We start from the raw sequence: 18,863 nt of genomic DNA on the forward strand, positions 1-18,863 counted from the left end.
TTCTGTCATGGGCCTCCTCCATTGTCATAGTGAGGCCCACCACAAATTGGAGGAACAGCACCTCATATTTCGCTTGGGCAGCTTACACCCCAGCGGTATGAACATTGACTTCTCTAACTTTAGATAGCTCCTCTGTCCCTCTCTTCCCCTCCCCCTTCCCAGTTCTCCCACTGTCTTCCTGTCTCCAACTACATCCTTTCTTTGTCCCGCCCCCTCCCCTGACATCAGTCTGAAGAAGGGTCTCGACCCAAAACGTCACCCATTTCTTCTCTCCTGAGATGCTGCCTGACCCACTGAGTTACTCCAGCTTTTTGTGATACCTACCAGCGTCTGCAGTTATTTTCCTGCACACGTGACGGTGCTTTGAGGAAGATTTTCTTGACATTGGAAACTAGGCGATCGAGATTTGGAAACAAGTTACGTATGTGCTCGGTAATTCTATGGCATCCGCGAGCTTAGCATGTCAAATGCAACATTTTGTGGAATAAAACAAAGAGCACGAGCAGCTTTTTTCATGTACGGAGCTGCATCAGTCACAAACAGAAGACCATTCTCGTGTTTTATACCTTCTGGCCAAAGTACAGCAAGTGAAGATGTAAACAACTGAGCAATAGTTGAGCATTTTGACTTCTCCAATACTTCTGATGTCAACAAATACTCCTTTGATGGTTGACCTGCCTCCAGTGTACCGATGACCACATTGGCAACATATCCTCCCACAGCATCGGTTGTCTTGTCTATTGAGATCCATATTTTGTTGCATGCAACTTCATCTTAATTTGCTGCACAACAATGTTGAAGTTGCTGTCAACATAATTTTTCCGTAATGATGACTCGCTCGGTATATGTTCCTCTGTGTGTTTCTCTAAAAAACCTCAGAGTTTTGGAATTGGAATTGTTTTCCAATTTCCACAGTGGAATTCCAGCATCAATGAATGCCTTGCACAGATCACTTGAAAACTCAGATTTGCAACTGGAGCCAGCAGTAAATGTAGTGAGGAGACAAGCTTGCGTATTTCCCGCCTTCAGTTTCTCTGCCGCCGACTTGTGTTTAGCTGTCTGTACATGCTGGAAGACGAAATATTTCTTCTCATGAGTCACTGCTTTCTCACTTGCTTTGCAAAACAGCACACGGTTGTCTGTAGAGAATATATCACTCCCATACAGTCTCATCAAATCGTTCAGTTTATTACGAGTTGACTTGACTTTAGGCATTTTGATGCTTGCAGGGGTAGATCCTACAGGAGTGGGGACGCAGACCTCTACAGGCAGGCCAAGTACAAGCTGAGAAGAGGAATCAGAGCTGCTAAGGAAAGGTACTCTGAGAAGTTGAGGAGCAAGTTCTCAGCTAATGACTCTTCTTCAGTTTGGAAGGGCTTGCAAGAAATCACAAGCTACAAGAGGAAAATCCCCCACTCCTTGGACAATCGTCAGTTGACCAACGACCTGAACGAGTTCTACTGCAGGTTCGATAAACAGAAACTTAACCCTGGTACCCCCTCCCCCCCGCCCCAACCAACACTTCACACCTACTCACGGCCTGACTCCAATTTGATAAGACTGGACCATTCACCACTCACCCCTCTCCAATCACCACTTAACATCCACTTACAGCCTGACTGCAAAAGATTGGGGCCTCGTCCACTACCCACGAATGAACGGCCAACGGTGACGCCCCCGGTTTCGCCCTGGTGGTGGAAAATTTCTTGTAAGTTACGTTGACATAGCAAAAAAATGCTGATTTAGGCACTCGATTGTGAAAAAGGCATTATCTTGCTTAAATCATCAAAAAAAGGCATGAAAAGGCACTTATGGCACATAGTAAAATCCTGGCTCTAGTTATTTGTATATAACATTTTCTATCTCCCATAGCTGCTCCGAGTCCGTGTTTGTGGCAAGAGCCCCTTCCCCTCTTCTGGAGATTCAGAGGGCAGAGGTTCATCTTCCCAACTTCCTCTTTCCATTCCACTCGTGTGCAGAGTCACTGCTTTGTTTCACTCGGCTCCTGCCCCATCTGGTCGAGTCTGTAGTGCAGATGCTTCTCCGCCTCATTCTCCCTTTTTTCTGGAGAATGCCCCAACTCTCCCTGCTTTCTGTTCTCTCCTCCCTACTCAGGAGACAAAGGCTCCTCTCTGTGTGCTCCCAGCACCCTATTCCCCAACATACATGCAATCATCCCAGAATACAGATTAGCCAGAAAAAGTAGCATACCAGAGGACTGGGAGAAATTCAGAGTCCAGCAGAGGAGGACAAAGGGCTTAATTAGGAAAGGGAAAATAGATTATGAGGGAAAACTGGCAAGGAACATAAAAACAGACTGCAAAAGCTTTTATAGATATGTCAAGAGAAAAAGATTAGTTAAGGCAAATGTAGGTCCCTTGCAGTCGGAAACAGGTGAATTGATCATAGGGAACAAGGAGATGGAAGACCAATTGAACAAATACTTTGGTTCTGTCTTCACTAAGGAAGACATAAACCGTCTGCCGGAAATAGCGGGGGACCGGGGGTCTAATGAGATGGAGGAACTGAGGGAAATCCAGGTTAGTCGGGAAGTGGTGTTAGGTAAATTAAATGGATTAAAGGCAGATAAATCCCCAGGGCCAGATAGGCTGCATCCCAGAGTGCTTAAGGAAGTAGCCTCAGAAATAGTGGATGCATTAGTGATAATTTTTCAAAACTCTTTAGATTCTGGAGTAGTTCCTGAGGACTGGAGGGTAGCTAATGTAACCCCACTTTTTAAAAAGGGAGGGAGAGAGAAAACGGGGAATTATAGACCAGTTAGCCTAACATCGGTAGTGGGGAAAATGCTAGAGTCAGTTATTAAAGATGTGATAGCATTACATTTGGAAAGTGGTGAAATCATCGGACAAAGTCAGCATGGATTTACCAAAGGCAAATCATGTCTGACGAATCTTATAGACTTTTTCGAGGATGTAACTAGTAGAGTGGATAAGGGAGAACCAGTCGATGTGTTATATCTGGACTTTCAGAAGGCCTTCGACAAGGTCCCACATAGGAGATTGCTGTACAAACTTAAAGCACACGGTATTGAGGGTTCAGTGTTGAGGTGGATAGAAAATTGGTTGGTGGACAGGAAGCAAAGAGTAGGAATAAACGGGTCCTTTTCAGAATGGCAGGCAGTGACTAGTGGGGTACCGCAAGGCTCAGTGCTGGGACCCCAGTTATTTACAGTGTATATTAATGATTTGGACGAGGGAATTGAATGCAACATCTCTAAGTTTGCGGATGACACGAAGCTGGGTGGCAGTGTTAGCTGCGAGGAGGATGCTAGGAGGCTGCAGAGTGACTTGGATAGATTAGGCGAGTGGGCAAATGCATGGCAGATGCAATATAATGTGGATAAATGTGAGGTTATCCACTTTGGCGGCAAGAACAGGAAAGCAGAGTATTACCTGAATGGTGACCGATTGGGAGAAGGGGAGATGCAACGTGACCTGGGTGTCATGGTGCACCAGTCATTGAAAGCAAGCATGCTGGTGCAGCAGGCAGTGAAGAAAGCGAATGGTATGTTGGCATTCATAGTAAGAGGATTTGAGTTTAGGAGCAGGGAGGTTCTGCTGCAGTTGTACAGGGCCTTGGTGAGACCGCACCTGGAGTATAGTGTGCAGTTTTGGTCTCCTAACCTGAGGAAAGACGTTCTTGCCTTAGAGGGAGTACAGAGAAGGTTCACCAGATTGATCCCTGGGATGGCGGGACTTAGATATGAGGAAAGACTGGATAGACTGGGCTTGTACTCGCTGGAATTTAGAAGACTGAGGGGGGATCTTATAGAAACATATAAAATTCTTAAGGGGTTGGAGAGGCTAGATGCGGGAAGATTGTTCCCGATGTTGGGGGAGTCCAGAATCAGGTGTCACAGCTTAAGGATAAGGGGGAAGTCTTTTAGGACCGAGATGAGAAAACATTTCTTCACACAGAGAGTGGTGAGTCTGTGGAATTCTCTGCCACAGAAGGTAGTTGAGGCCAGTTCATTGGCTATATTTAAGATGGAGTTAGATGTGGCCCTTTTTGCTAAAGGGATCAGGGGGTATGGAGAGAAGGCAGGTACAGGCTACTGAGCTGGATGATCAGCCATGATCATATTGAATGGCGGTTGCAGGCTTGAAGGGCCGAATGGCCTACTCCTGCACCTATTTTCTATGTTTCTATGTTTCTATGAGGCAGAGATAATCTCCCTGTCTCTATTGTATCCCTGCGCCATGAGCTATTCATATAAAAGGAGTGGTGTTTAGGAAAGGAGATAAGATAGGTAAATGTCTTGAATTCGAGCTGCATTTTATGTATTTATGACAAGAGCAATTGCACTTTAGCCACCACCCTTACTGTTATTAGCAAGTCGTTATCTCAAGAGGAAAGTGGATGACCTTGAGGCTCAGTTAGAGATTGTGGGGATTACAGAAACGTAGCTGCAGGAGGATCGGGACTGGGAATTGAATATTCAGGGTTATAAGTCCTATAGAAAGGACAGGCAGGTGGGCAGAGGAGGTGGGGTAGCTCTGTTGGTGTAAAATGAAATTCAATCCTTTGCGAGGGGCGACATAGGGACTGACGATTTGAGTCACTGTGGATAGAGTTGAGGAATTGTAAAGGTAAGAAGACACTAATGGGAGTTATCTACAGGCCCCCAAACAGTAGCCCTGATATAGGGTGAAAGTTGCAGCAGGAGTTAATACTGGCATGTAACAAAGGTAATGCCACTGTGGTTATGGGAGATTTCAATATGCAGGTTGACTGGGAAAATCAGGTTGGCTCTGCACCCCAAGAAAGGGAGTTTATGGGAGTGACTCTGAGATGGATTTTTAGAGCAGCTTGTACTGGAGCCTACCAGAGAGAAGGCAATTCTGGAATAGGTGTTGTCCAATGAATCAGATTTAATAAGGGAACACAAGGTAAAGGAACTGCTTGGAGGTAGTGACCATAATATGATTAGTTTTAATCTGCAATTTGAGAGGGAGGTGGTTAAATCAGAAGTGTCAGTGTTGCAGTTGAACAAAGGGGATTATGAAGGCATGAGAGAGGAGCTGACTAAGGTCGACTAGAAAAGGATCCTAGCAGGGATGACGGTGGAACAGCAATGGCAGGAATTTCTGGGCATAATCGAGAAGATGTAGGATCATTTCATTCCAAAGCGGAAGAAAGATTCTAAGGGGAGTAAGAGGCAACCGTGGCTGATAAGGGAAGTTAGCGATGGAATAAAACTAAAAGAAAAGATGTATAACACAGCAAAGAGTAGCAGGAAGCCAGAGAATTGGGAAACTTTCAAAGGACAACAGAAGGTAACAAAACGGGCAATACGGGCTAAAAAGATGAAGTACAAGCGGAAGCTGGCCAAGAATATAAAGAAGGACAGTAAAAGCTTATTTACGTATGTTAAGAGAAAAAGATTAGTAAAGACAAATGTGGGTCCCTTGAAGGTAGAAACAGGTGAAATTATTATGGGTAACAAGGAAATGGCGGAAGAGTTGAACAGGTACTTTGGATCTGTCTTCAGTAAGGAAGACACAAACAATCTCCCTGATGTACCAGAGGACGGAGGATCTAGCGAGTCAGAGGAACTGAAAGAAATTTGCAGTAGGTGAGAAATAGTATTGGGTAGACTGATGGGACTGAAGGCTGATAAATCCCAAGGGCCTGATGGTCTGCATCACAGGGTACTCAACAAGGTCGCTCTAGAAATCGTGGTCGTATTGGTGATCATTTTCCAATGTTTAATAGATTCAGAATTAGTTTCCGTGGATTGGAGGGTAGCTAATGTTATCCCACTTTTCAAGAAAGGAGCGAGAGCGAAAACGTGGAATTATAGACCAGTTAGCCTGACGTCGGTGGTGGGGAAGATGCTGGAGTCAATTATTAAAGAGGTAATAACGGTGCATTTGAATAGCAGTAAAGTCCGCATGGATTTATTAAGGGGAAATCCTGCTTCACTAATCTTCGGGAATTTTTTGAGGATGTGACAAGTAAAATGGATGAAAGAGAGCCAGTGGATGTAGTGTATCTAGACTTTCAGAAAGCCTTTGATAAGGTCCCACACGGGAGATTGGTGAGCAAAATTAGAGCACATGGTTTTGGGGGTAGGGTATTGACATTGATAGAGAATTGCTTGGCTGACAGGAAGGAAAGAGTAGGAACAAACGGGTCCTTTTCAGAATGGCAGGCAGTGGCGGGTGGAGTGCACCAAGGCTTGGTGCTGGGTCCACAACTATTTACAATATATATTAATGATTTGGATGATGGAATTAGAAGTAACACTAGTAAGCTTGCAGATGACACAAAGCTGGGTGGAGTGTGAACTGCGAAGAGGATGTTAGGAGGTTGCAGGGTGACTTGGACAGGTTGAGTGAGTGGGCAGATGCATGACAGATGCAGTATATTGTAGATAAATGTGAGGTTATCCACTGGCAGCAAAAACAAGGAGGCAGATTATTATCTCAATGGGGTCAGATTAGGTAAAGGGGAAGTGCAACGAGACCTGGGTGTCCTTGTAAACCAGTCACTGAAAGTAGGCGTGGAGGCCCTAGGAACAAAGAGGTTCTTCTGCAGTTGTACAGGGCCCTAGTGAGACTGCACCTGGAGTACTGTGTGCAGTTTTGGTCTCCAAATTTGAGGAAGGATATTCTTGCTATTGAGGGCATGCAGTGTGGGTTTACTAGGTTAATTCCTGGAATGGCGGGTCTGTCATATGTTGAAAGACTGGAGCGACTAGGCTTGTATGCACTGGAATTTAGAAGGACGAGAGGGGATCTTATCGAAAAATATAAGATTATTAAGGGGTTGCACACATTAGAGGCAGGAAACATGTTCCCAAATGTTGGGGGAGTCCAGAACCAGGGGCCACAGTTTAAGAATAAGGGGTAGGCCATTTAGAACGGAGATGAGGAAAAACTTTTTCAGTCAGAGAGTTGTAAATCTGTGGAATTCTCTGCCTCAGAAGGCAGTGGAGGCTAATTCTCTGAATGCATTCAAGAGAGAGCTAGATAGAGCTCTTAAGGATAGTGGAGAAGGCAGGAACGGGGTACTGATTGAGAATGATCAGCCATGATCACATTGAATGGTGGTGCTGGCTAGAAGGGCCGAATGGCCTACTCCTGCACCTATTATCTATTGTCTACAGCAGGCAATGAAGAAAGCTTCATAACGTTGGCCTTCATAACGAGAGGATTTGAGTAAAGAGGACTAAAGAGGTCCTTCTGCAATTGTATAGGGCCCTGGTGAGACCACAACTGGAGTATTTTGTGCAGTTTTGGTCTCCTAATTTGAGGAAGGACATCCTTGCTATTGAGGCAGTGCAGCATAGGTTGACGAGGTTAATCCCTAGGATGGCGGGACTGTCATATGAGGAAAGATTGGAAGGACTGTCCTTGTATTCATTGGAGTTTAGAAGGATGTATTTAATTTGTACCAATGGCCCTGATGCATTATCAGATTTCCATTTTATATTAGCTAAAACAACAACAAAAGAAACCATCTTCAACCATCTACAACAAAATATCAATATCTCTAATTAACTATGTTTCACTAATAGCATTGATTCTCAAGTATCTAATGTTGCATTTTGTGAAATCAAACCTGGGCAGAGCTTCACAGTGAATAGTGTGGCCCTGGCGAGCGTTGCAGAACAGAGGCATCTCAGAGTACAAGTACATAGTTCACTGCAAGTGATGTTGCAGGTATCTAGGCTGCCTTTTTGCCATGCTGATCTTCATCGTTCATGGAATTGAGTAAAGCAGTTGGGACATTATTGCAATTGTACAAGGTCACACTTGGAATATTTTGTTCAGTTTTGGTCACCCTGCTCTGGAGAGATGCCATTTAGCTGGAAAGATCACAGAGAAGATTTACGAACCATCCAAAGGCCTGTGAGATGTGGTCATGCTAGGACTTTATTCCTTGGAGCACAGGAAGTTATGGAGCGATCTTATATAATCATGAAGGGATTAGATAGGGTGAATGCACAGAGACATTTGGGCAGGTTTAGTTTAGTGTAGAGATACAGCATAGAAACAGACCCTTTGACCCACCAGGTCCACGCTGACCAGTGATCACCCCAACGTTAGTTCTACTTTCTGCTGTTATCCCGCTTTCTCATCCACTCCCTACACATTAGGAGCAGTTTTACAGAGACCAATTAAGCTCCATGTCTTTGGGATTTGGGATGAAACCAGAGCACTGGAGGAAATCCACCTGGTCAAGAGGAGAACCTGCAACTCCATACAAATCGCACCCGAAGTCAGGATAGAATCCGGATGTCTGGTGCTAATGTGCTGCCTTATCTCCGTGGATGGGAAAGATTTGGAAGGATATGGGCCAGGTGAGGGCTAATGGGTCAAGCTCAGATGGGGTACTTGAACAGCATGGTCGAGTTGGATTGAAGGGCCTTTGTTCTGTGTTACATTGACTCTAATCACTCTCTATGAGAGGTGGAAGTGGTGTGGCGTGTTGATCAGAGTGCATGTTGAAACTGCCATTGTATCTTTGGTGGATGTCCCTGTTTATCTTTCCAAGAAATCTGAACTCTAGACCAGTTTCACACTATCCCAGCTACTTTGCTTTGAGAAACGTTGGTTGGCACCTTCTGTTGACCTCCAAGTCAAGTAGACTATGATCTGGCTCTCTTGTCATACATTACAAGGGTGATTTTGTTCTCAGGATTTCAAAATCGCATTGACAATTCATCCCACATTCTGAGCAGGTTAAAAAAATATGGAAAAATATGTTTCCTTGCACAGTACTCAAATGAGCAAGCAAGGGGCTGATAAAGAATGTATTTAATTTTTACCAATGGCCCTGATCATTATCAGATTTCCAAATGAGGGAAGGGTAATAGTGACTGTTCACAATTGTTGTCCAGGATGTGAGTACAGATTGCACCCTCTGTGACAGCTTTGACACTTCCTCCTCTGATTATCAGCTCAGGGGCACCACACAGCTGTGTTCTCAGTCCCCTTCTCTACTCTCTATACCTTGACTGTATCTATCCACAGCTCCAACAACACTGTTTCATTTAGCAATGATATCACCATTGTTGGGTGAGTAATCTGTCAAAGTACACAAGGGAGATTGATAATCTGATCGAATAGTGTCAGAGCAACAATCTTGCTCTTTAGTTAACAAGACCAAAGAACTGATTGTTGACATCAGGAAGAGAAAGCCAAGAATCCATGAACCTGTCTTCATCGACTGGACGGCAGTGGAGAGAGTCAACAGCTGCGCATGCATTACCTCTGGGCATCTGTCCAACTTATTGACGCAATCACAAAGAAACCTCATCAATGCCTCTACTTCCTCAGAAGATTGAAGATGTAGCTGAATACTCCATCATACCTCTACGAGTGTACAGTGGAGAGCATAGTGACTGGTTGCATCACGGCCTAATTCGGTTGCTCGAACGCTCAGGAATTAGGGATTCTATGGAAAGTGGTGGACATTGTCCAGTCCATCATGGACCCCCCCCTTCCCCTCAAACGAAGGGATCTATCAAATACTCTGCCTCAAAAAAGGCAGCCTGTATCATAAAGGATGCACACCACCATGATCATGCTCTCATGCTACTATTGGGAAGAAGGTACAGAAGCCTGAGAACCATGACCTCTAGGTTCAAGAGTCGTTTCTTCCCATCACCCATCAGGCTCTTGAGCCACTTTGCTCAACCCTAACTACACAACCCTACCTCAGCAACAATCTACAATGGACTTTATTTCAGGTGCTCTGTGTACTTTGCACTATTGTGGTCTGGTTGCCAGTCATACTGATAATTGTGCTGTTTATTATTACCTGCTCCTTTTTCATTTTTGTCAAGTTATTGGCCACCACAACCCACAGGCCAGTTGGATTGGTCAGCAGTCTGCATGCACGTTTGGGAAGTTACGTTCCCAAAATTCTGAAACCAAAATATAAATTCTATATAGTTGCTGTTTATTCTGGGCATGGGAGAAAAAATAAACAGTCTTTCCAAGTATGCCTTCAGGGGTGCTTAAAACCACAACTTCAAACCTTCAACGTATCCAGTGAGCTGTGAGGGCTTTGCTTGGGCACATTCACGCTTGTTTCCATTGCGACACCTTTTCTCTGGAATAAGCGAGTGGCGTTGAAGGAGAAGCTGTTGAACAAGTTGAGCGAGGCAGAGGGCGTGGGCGACGACATATGGCTGCTGTCTGAAGAAGTCACGGCCACAGGGTACCCTGAGGGAAGGTGGTGCCTGATAAGAGATGGCCAGTAGAACAAGAAATTGTTCTGAGTTGTGAGTGCAGGTAACTGAGAAAGAGGAAATAAGGTTGTCGACATTTGACTGCTGCCCCTGGCCCATTTGTGAATCTTGGGGAGGACCTTGGTGTTATTTTTGGGGTTTTGACCCTTTCCATATTGGTCCAACTCTATTTACTGAGATTTGATGTTCGCAATCCAAATGCGCATGGAGATTTTAAAACTTTGCCCCAGCACATAGGTGGATGATGAAAATACACCATTAATCTCCCAGTGGCTTACTCGACTCCAAGTGGATCCATAGTCGTTCATTATAACCTCTTCACCATGAGAATGCACCAGATTCCCAGTGATTCCCAGTGATTCTGGGAACTTCACTGATAGAAAGAGACCCCCCTTCCCCCCGCCCCCTTAAGCACAGCGAAAATTGATTTCCTTGGAGTGGAACGGAGAGGACATTAGTTACTGAAATGTGCAAACACATGAGACCGGCTGTTGCTGCAGGCCTGCTGTAAATAGACACAATACAACTAACATAACATATAACATATAACAACTACAGCATGGAAACAGGCCTGTCCGGCCCTACCAGTCCACGCCGACCATTCTCCCTGACCTAGTCTCATCTACCTGCACTCAGACCATAACCCTCCAATCCCCTCCTATCCATATACCTATCCAATTTACTTTTAAATAATAAAATCGAGCCAGCCTCCACCACTTCCACCGGAAGCCCATTCCATACAGCCACAACCCTCTGAGTAAAGAAGTTCCCCCTCATGTTACCCCTAAACCTTTGTCCCTCAATTCTGAAGCTATGTCCCCTTGTTGGAATCTTCCCCACTCTCAAAGGGAAAAGCCTACCCACGTCAACTCTGTCCGTCCCTCTCAAAATTTTAAAAACGTCTATCAAGTCCCCCCTCAACCTTCTACGCTCCAAAGAATAAAGACCCAACCTGTTCAACCTCTCTCTGTAGCCTAAGTGCTGAAACCCAGGCAACATTCTAGTAAATCTCCTCTGTACCCTCTCCATTTTGTCGACATCCTTCCTATAATTTGGCGACCAGAACTGCACACCATACTCCAGATTCGGCCTCACCAATGCCCTGTACAATTTCAACATTACATCCCAACTTCTATACTCGATGCTCTGATTTATAAAGGCAAGCATACCAAACGCCTTCTTCACCACCCTATCCACATGAGATTCCACCTTCAGGGAACAATGCACAGTTATTCCCAGATCCCTCTGTTCCACTGCATTCCTCAATTCCCTACCATTTACCCTGTACGTCCTATTTTGATTTGTCCTACCAAAATGCAGCACCTCACACTTATCAGCATTAAATTCCATCTGCCATCTTTCAGCCCACCCTTCCAAAAGGCCCAAGTCTCTCTGTAGACTTTGAAAATCTACCTCACTATCAACTACTCCACCTATCTTAGTATCATCTGCATATTTACTAATCCAATTTGCCACACCATCATCCAGATCATTAATGTAAATGACAAACAACAGTGGACCCAACACAGATCCTTGGGGCACTCCACTAGACACTGGCCTCCAACCTGACATACAATTGTCAACCGTTACCCTCTGGTATCTCCCATTCAGCCATTGTTGAATCCATCTTGCAACCTCACTATTAATACCCAACGATTTAACCTTCTTAATCAACCTTCCATGTGGAACCTTGTCAAATGCCTTACTGAAGTCCATATAGACAACATCCACAGCCTTGCCCTTATCAATTTCCCTGGTAACCTCTTCAAAAAATTCAAGAAGATTAGTCAAACATGACCTTCCAGGCACAAATCCATGTTGACTGTTTCTAATCAGGCCTTGATTATCCAAATAATTATATATATTGTCCCTAAGTATCTTTTCCATTAATTTTCCCACCACAGACGTCAAACTAATAGGTCTATAATTGCTAGGTTTACTTTTAGAACCTTTTTTAAACAAAGGCACAACATGCGCAATGCGCCAATCTTCCGGCACCATCCCTGTTTCTAATGACGTTTGAAATATTTCCGTCATAGCCCCTGCTATTTCTGCACTAACTTCCCTCAATGTCCTAGGGAATATCCTATCAGGACCTGGAGACTTATCCACTTTTATATTCTTCAAAAGTGTCCGTACCTCCTCTTCTTTAATCCTCCTAATTTCCATCACTACTCTACTTGTTTCGCTTACCTCACATAATTCAATATCCTTCTCCTCGGTAAATACCGAAGAAAAGAAATTGTTTAATATCTCCCCCATTTCTTCCGGCTCAGCACATAGCTGTCCACTCTGACTCTCTAATGGACCAATTTTATGCTATTGACATATCTGTAGAACCCCTTGGGGTTTACTTTTACATTACTTGCCAAAGCAGCCTCATATCTTCACAATCTTCAAACTTGCCCTGATGCCTCAGAGAGAGAATTAATAGCAATGAATTATGAGAACTTGTACACAATAACTGAGGCATGGGCGGAGAAGGGATTTAATATGCGGTTTAACAGGTGCAAGGGAAAAATATGGACTTTAGAAGGGTTTAAGGAAGCAGCTCTGGTAGCCAGTGATGCTGTAGAAAAGGCAAAGCAGAGAAACCTGGAGTTACAAGTCAGAAACTCCAGGCTTCTCCACTTTGGCTTCTCAGCTGCATCGCTGGCTACCAGAGTTCAATCCTTAAATATTTCTGGTGTCTATTTTTTCACTTTGCACCTTTTAAACTGTGTATTAAACCCTTTCTCTTCACCCATGCCTCAGTTATTGTGTACAGGCTCTCATAATTTATTGCTATTAATTCTCACTCTGAGGTATCGGGGCACATTGAAGGTTATGGATAGTTGTATTGTGTCTGTTTAAGGCAGGCCTGCAGCAACAGCTGGCCTCATACATTTGCACATTCCAGTAACTAATGTCCTCTCCGTTCCGCTCCAATTTTCACTGTGCTTAAGGGGTTTGCCGTTACTCTTTCTATCGGAGTGGTTGTCATTGTCAAAGGCCCAGCAACAGGATGCTTTGCAAACCCTCGGGCTTGCAAATGTTTCACGACACTACAGACGCTAAAAACAATTCATAATGTGCAACTTAGAAGACAGGAAATCCACAATAACAAATGTTTGTCAAGGATTCAGTACTGCATTTTTGCAGTGCAACGAGGCCCTCTAAAGGGCAAATGTACTTTGCAGTTCAAGTAAGGCATCACCATGTGAATTCCTCCTACTGAACAATGACCATCCCATCTGTGGAGTCATTGACAAGGAACACATTGCCTCATCACAATTAATGTTCAGTCAGAGTTGAAATACTTAAAGCTCTCTCCAGCCCAAGCTGTCCACATATTGCAAAGGATTAATTTATCAGATTATAAGGGGGTAAAAATATCCCATCTCAATTTCAGTGTGTGGATATGCACCCATCATGGTAGTCGCAGAGTACGAAACAGATCATTAGATAGTTACATTGGCAAATCGGATACTTGTCTTTATTGGACAATATATAGTAAGAAAGAGCAGGGAGGTCATATTGGATCTGCATAAAACATGAGTGAGATCAAGATACAGCAGTCATGGCCGAATGGTTAAGGCGATGAATTCGAAATCTGAGTTTTCCCCGCACAGGTTTGCATCCTGCTGACTATGGGAGCAAATGTCAGCCCTGAGTAACCAGGGTGTATGTAACTTTAGGGTGGCACAGTGGCGCAGCAATAGAGTTGCTACCATACACACCAGAGACTCGGGCTCGATCCTGACTATGGGTGCTGGCTGTGAGCAGTTTGTACGTTCTCCCTGTGACCTCATGGGTTTTCTCCATGTGCTCTGATTTCCTCCCACATTCCAAAGATATGCAGGTTTGTACGTTAATTGGATTCTGTAAATTGTCGCTAGTGTGTAGGGTAGGACTAGTGTACAGGTTTTTGTTGGTCAGCGCGATGGGCCGAAGGGCCTGTTTCCACGCTATATCTCTAAACTAAATTAAACTAAGGCTGAGCAGCGTCCAAAGTTCTGGTTGTGCCCTGATACGAAGTATGTAAAAGCATTAGGAAGAGAACAAAAGGAGTTTATCAATGACTTTGTCAGGGCTGGAAAAACTTAGTGAACTGGATTAGAATGACAAGACTCAGGTGGCACAAAGCAAGCCAAGTGAAGATTTAATTGAAACACATAAAATGATGAGGGTTCTGGAGGATGAATATGATGAACCTTCCCTCGCTGGTGCAGCCAGTAAATTGAGGTGTAAGGATCAGTTACAACTCTCACCAACTTCTATAACTGCACCATAGAAAGTATTTTATCAAGAAGCATCACTGCTTGGTTTGGGAACAGCTCCATCCAAGACCACAAGAAATTGCAGTGAATTGTGGATGCAGCCCAGACCATCACACAAACCAACCTCCCTTCTATTTACTCCATTTATACCCCACGCTGCCTCGGCAAGGCTAGCAGCATAATCAAGGACGTCACACCCTGGCCACTCGCTCTTCTTCCCTCTCCCATCAGGCAAAGGTATAGAAGTGTTAAAACGCACACCTCCAGATTCAGGAACAGTTTCTTCCCAGCTGTTATCAAGCAAATGAATCATCCTACCACAACCAGAAAACAGTGCTGAACTACTATCTACCTCTTTGATGACCATTGGACTATCCTTGATCGGACTTTGCTGGCTTTACCTTGCACTAAACGTTATTACCTTATCATGTATCTATACACTGTAAATGGATCGATTGGCTGCTGACTGACTGGATGACAATAAACTTACAATAAACTAAACTGTTAAGGAAGACAAGAGGGAGTAGAAAACATTTTCACCCAGTGTGTGAGCTTTTGGAACTCTGCCTGAAGGATTGGCAAAGACAGAAGCTTGCAAGAAATTTGGGAGTTACCTGAATGAAGGTTCAGAAGTGTTGTCGCCAACAGAGCCAGGGGCGGTGTGGTGAAATTGGTTCCACAGGTTTTAATTGGTCTGGAGTGTACACGATGGGCTAGCTGGTCACTTGTACTGGAAATGTCTGCAATTTTCAAGTTTCTCATTTCTTACCCACTGACTACCTAGGTTAGTGCTGCTTGCATTGGACTCTTGCCACGAAGGATCACCTTTTGTGCACCAGTGGGTGAAACAGGCCATCTTGCAGATTGTCCTGCTCAGGCTGGTTCTTTCTCATGTTTGAGGTTAAGTTACCAGCACTGGGAGACAAATTTTCTGAACATTGTGATATCTGTTCATTCTATTCAGGACAAAAGATGAAAGAAAATGCATTGGATTTTAATATAACACCAATGACCAATCCTGTGTTCTGCTGAATCTGCAGAAACCAAGAGGCAGGCAAATGCTTGTTAGACTTAAAGCGATTTAGGAATTTTATACTTGATACTGGTTGTTACATCCCAGCTGGTCTGTGTTTGCTTGATTCACAATTTGGCACTGATCCAGGAGATGTTCCATAATCTACAAAGAAACTAAATCTGCCGCAGTCTGTCTGTAAAATACTCTTTACCTAAGGAGGATAACAACAGTTAAATTCTCCTTTGTTTCAAAGCTGCACTCCATAGAAATGCCTGCACTGTTTCCCAAAGTAACATGGATGGGTAGAAACTAATAGAACTAAGAGTTTGTTTTAGCGATTTATACAAAGCTCTGGTTAGACCACACATGGTGTACCGTGAACTGTTCAAGGCTCCACACCATACACTGTTCCTGGCAGGTGAGCAGGAGAACACTTGGACCCAAATAATGAGACCAGATTACACAGATTTTGAAAATGCTGGGTGAAGACCAAGAGAGATTGAATGACACTGGTTGAGGGAGGGTAGTGAAGGCTTGTTAATTGCAGCTGAACAGTCAGATAAATGGTGCATTGAACGTTTGTGAAAAGGTGACCACAGCACTCCATATTCAGAAGGCAATTGCTGGTTCGTAAGAGCCAGAAGCTGGTTTATTTTCTGAATCCATGAGCTCTAAATTTTGAGAGACTTGGGTAACTGGAATGGTGAAGTGAAACTGATGAAACAAGGGCAATAAAGATCTTGGACCTCACTGAGTGACCAGACTGTCCATCTTAATGACTGTCAATCTTTAATGGAGAAAGAAGTTGCAAATTAGGAGGAACAAAATAGGCTCAGAAGGGCTAACAAGATGGCGGCACTGTAGCGCAGCGGTAGAGTTGCTGCTTTACAGCGAATGCAGCGCCGGAGACTCGGGTTCGATCCTGACTACGGGTGCTGTACTGTAAGGAGTTTGTACGTTCTCCCCGTGACCTGCGTGGGTTTTCTCCGAGATCTTCGGTTTCCTCCCACACTCCAAAGACGTACAGGTATGTAGGTTAATTGACTGGGTAAATGTAAAAATTGTCCCTAGTGTGTGTAGGATAGTGTTAATGTACGGGGATCGCTGGGCGGTGCGGACTTGGTGGGCCGAAAAGGCCTGTTTCCGCGCTGTATCTGTAATATGAAAAATATGAATAAGAATAAAGGTAGTGAAATAGATTTAATTATGAGAGAATAAAAGTGCTACAGCTAGTTAAAGTGCATAAATGGGGCGGAAACAATGAAATAAATGTCAAGATCATATTTGCGTGGTGATTTTTTTCATTCAGATCAGAAATAGATTGATTTATGATCGTAACCAATTCGATTAGATTATGAAAAAATAACTGCTGGGGTTCATTTGAAATTGTTTCCTTGTATTGAAATTATCTGGCCTCACAATGTCATGTGAGCTCAATCTAATTGACATCAATATTCCCTGACTTGGGTCATTTAGATTTAGATTTTTTTAGATTTAGAGATACAGCGCAGAAACAGGCCCTTCGATAAACCGGGTCCGCGCCGCCCAGCGATCCCCGCACATTAACACTATACTACACCCACTAGGGACAATTTTTACATTTGCCCAGTCAATTAACCTACAAACCTGTACGTCTTTGGAGTGTGGGAGGAAACCGAAGATCTCGGAGAAAACCCACGCAGGTCACGGGGAGAACGTACAAACTCTGTACAGACGGCACCCGTAGTCAGGATCGAACCCGAGTCGACGGCGCTGCATTTGCTGTAAGGCAGCAACTCTACCGCTGCGCCACCGTCATGCTCTTCTCTGCTAAATGTTTGGGTTTTCCAGACTGGGATGCCTGGATGTAGTGAGAATACTCCAAAGTCTGAAGGACTTTGCACCCTGAAATGCAATGGAACATTTATATACTAAAACTCTCGTTTGTTTGTTCGTTCCTGAACTACAGCCAAAACGGTACACGACAGCGCTACACTTTTAGGCCCACCTTACTCACTCGCCCCTTTGGTGCTAATGGAAGAAGTTTCATTGAAATCAGTGTTATGTTTTTAAAGTTATTCACATTTTAAAGTTTAAATCTATCTCCTGGGAAGGGAGGGAGGGAGGAGGGGAGGGAGGGGGATGGGAAGGGGGAATGGTAGGAGGAGGGGGAGGGGCGAGGAGGGGGAGATGGGATTGGGGGATGAGAGATTGGGGGAGGAGAGGGTGCTGCACCAATGCAGGAGAGGTTTAGGCCCAATAGGTCCACTTGGTCTAGTTTGTATTAAAATACACAATTGTCATACATTTAAGTAAGGTTGGTGGGGAGTACTACAGTAGAGTAAACCCTTGTTTTAACCGACCCTATTGTAATGATTTTCGGATATAGTGGACAAACCTGCCGATGCCACCCCCGGCTCGCACCACTTCCCTCCAATTGCCTCCCTGGCTTCCAACCCCACCCCTGGCTCACGAGGTGCACTAGCGAGCCCTTCTTCACCCACAGCAAGGTCCGGTTGAAGCGGCTGTTGTTGCAGCTCGGGGTGTTGCCCCTGGGGACAGCGTTTTCTTCAGGACACCAACAGGACGCACAAGGTCACCGAGGTGCTCGCTCCCCCTACCACCTGCTGCTGCTCGTCCTGTCGGCCCGTCGCTTTGTCCACTCCTCGCTCAACCACCGCTGCCTCCTCCTCCTTTTGCCGCTCTGTCCACTCGGCCTTCTCCCCAGAGTCGCTGGCATACTTCACCTTGGAAACGGCCAGCGGTTGAGAGGGGAGGGAGCCCCACGGTGACCGAACGCGTCTTGTTGTTGGCAGCAGCCTGAAGAAAGCGCTGCTGGCCAAAGGCTACAACGTGAGCTGCACCAACAGCCACGCCAGCGGACCGTGTGGTGGGTGAGAAGAGCTCGCTGGTGTAGACCAGCGGCATCGGTGCTGAGTTTTAAGATGAAACACCACAAAGTCCTGGAGTAACTCAGCAGACTGAATCAGTCTGAAGAAGGGTCCTGACGTCACCTATCTTTGTTCTCCAGCGATGCTACCTGACTCACGAAGTTACTCCAGCACTTCATGTCCTTTGGTGTACCAACCATCATCTGCAGTTCTTTGTTTCAACTACATACAATGATAAAAACTTACTCGGTTACACCAGACAATCGGCAATAACGGACATCATTGCCCCCTCCCCATAGTCAGCTATGATAAGGGTTTACAGTAGTTTGCACCATCAGTTGCTGCTTTTCCTAACTTCAAAATAAATATCTTTAACCATGTTCTTTTAGACGTCACCATTGACAGTTGGTAGTCCTAATCCAGGATTGAAGCAGTTTAGCTAAATTTGACCAACCGTGTCCAGAGAAAATTGAACTAAAGCAATGCAGCTGGCT

The 18,863-nt window shown here is 44.7% G+C and overlaps 1 protein-coding gene across 1 annotated transcript in view; it reads left to right on the forward strand.

The window, feature by feature from the left end:
- The window catches only part of ndufa10 (NADH:ubiquinone oxidoreductase subunit A10), a 74,198-nt gene that overhangs the window by 45,744 nt on the left and 9,591 nt on the right, over positions 1-18,863 (forward strand). The gene's annotated exons all lie outside the window — the stretch shown is intronic.

Source organism: Rhinoraja longicauda, chromosome 8 (genome assembly GCF_053455715.1).
Source record: "Rhinoraja longicauda isolate Sanriku21f chromosome 8, sRhiLon1.1, whole genome shotgun sequence".
NCBI lineage: Eukaryota > Metazoa > Chordata > Chondrichthyes > Rajiformes > Arhynchobatidae > Rhinoraja > Rhinoraja longicauda.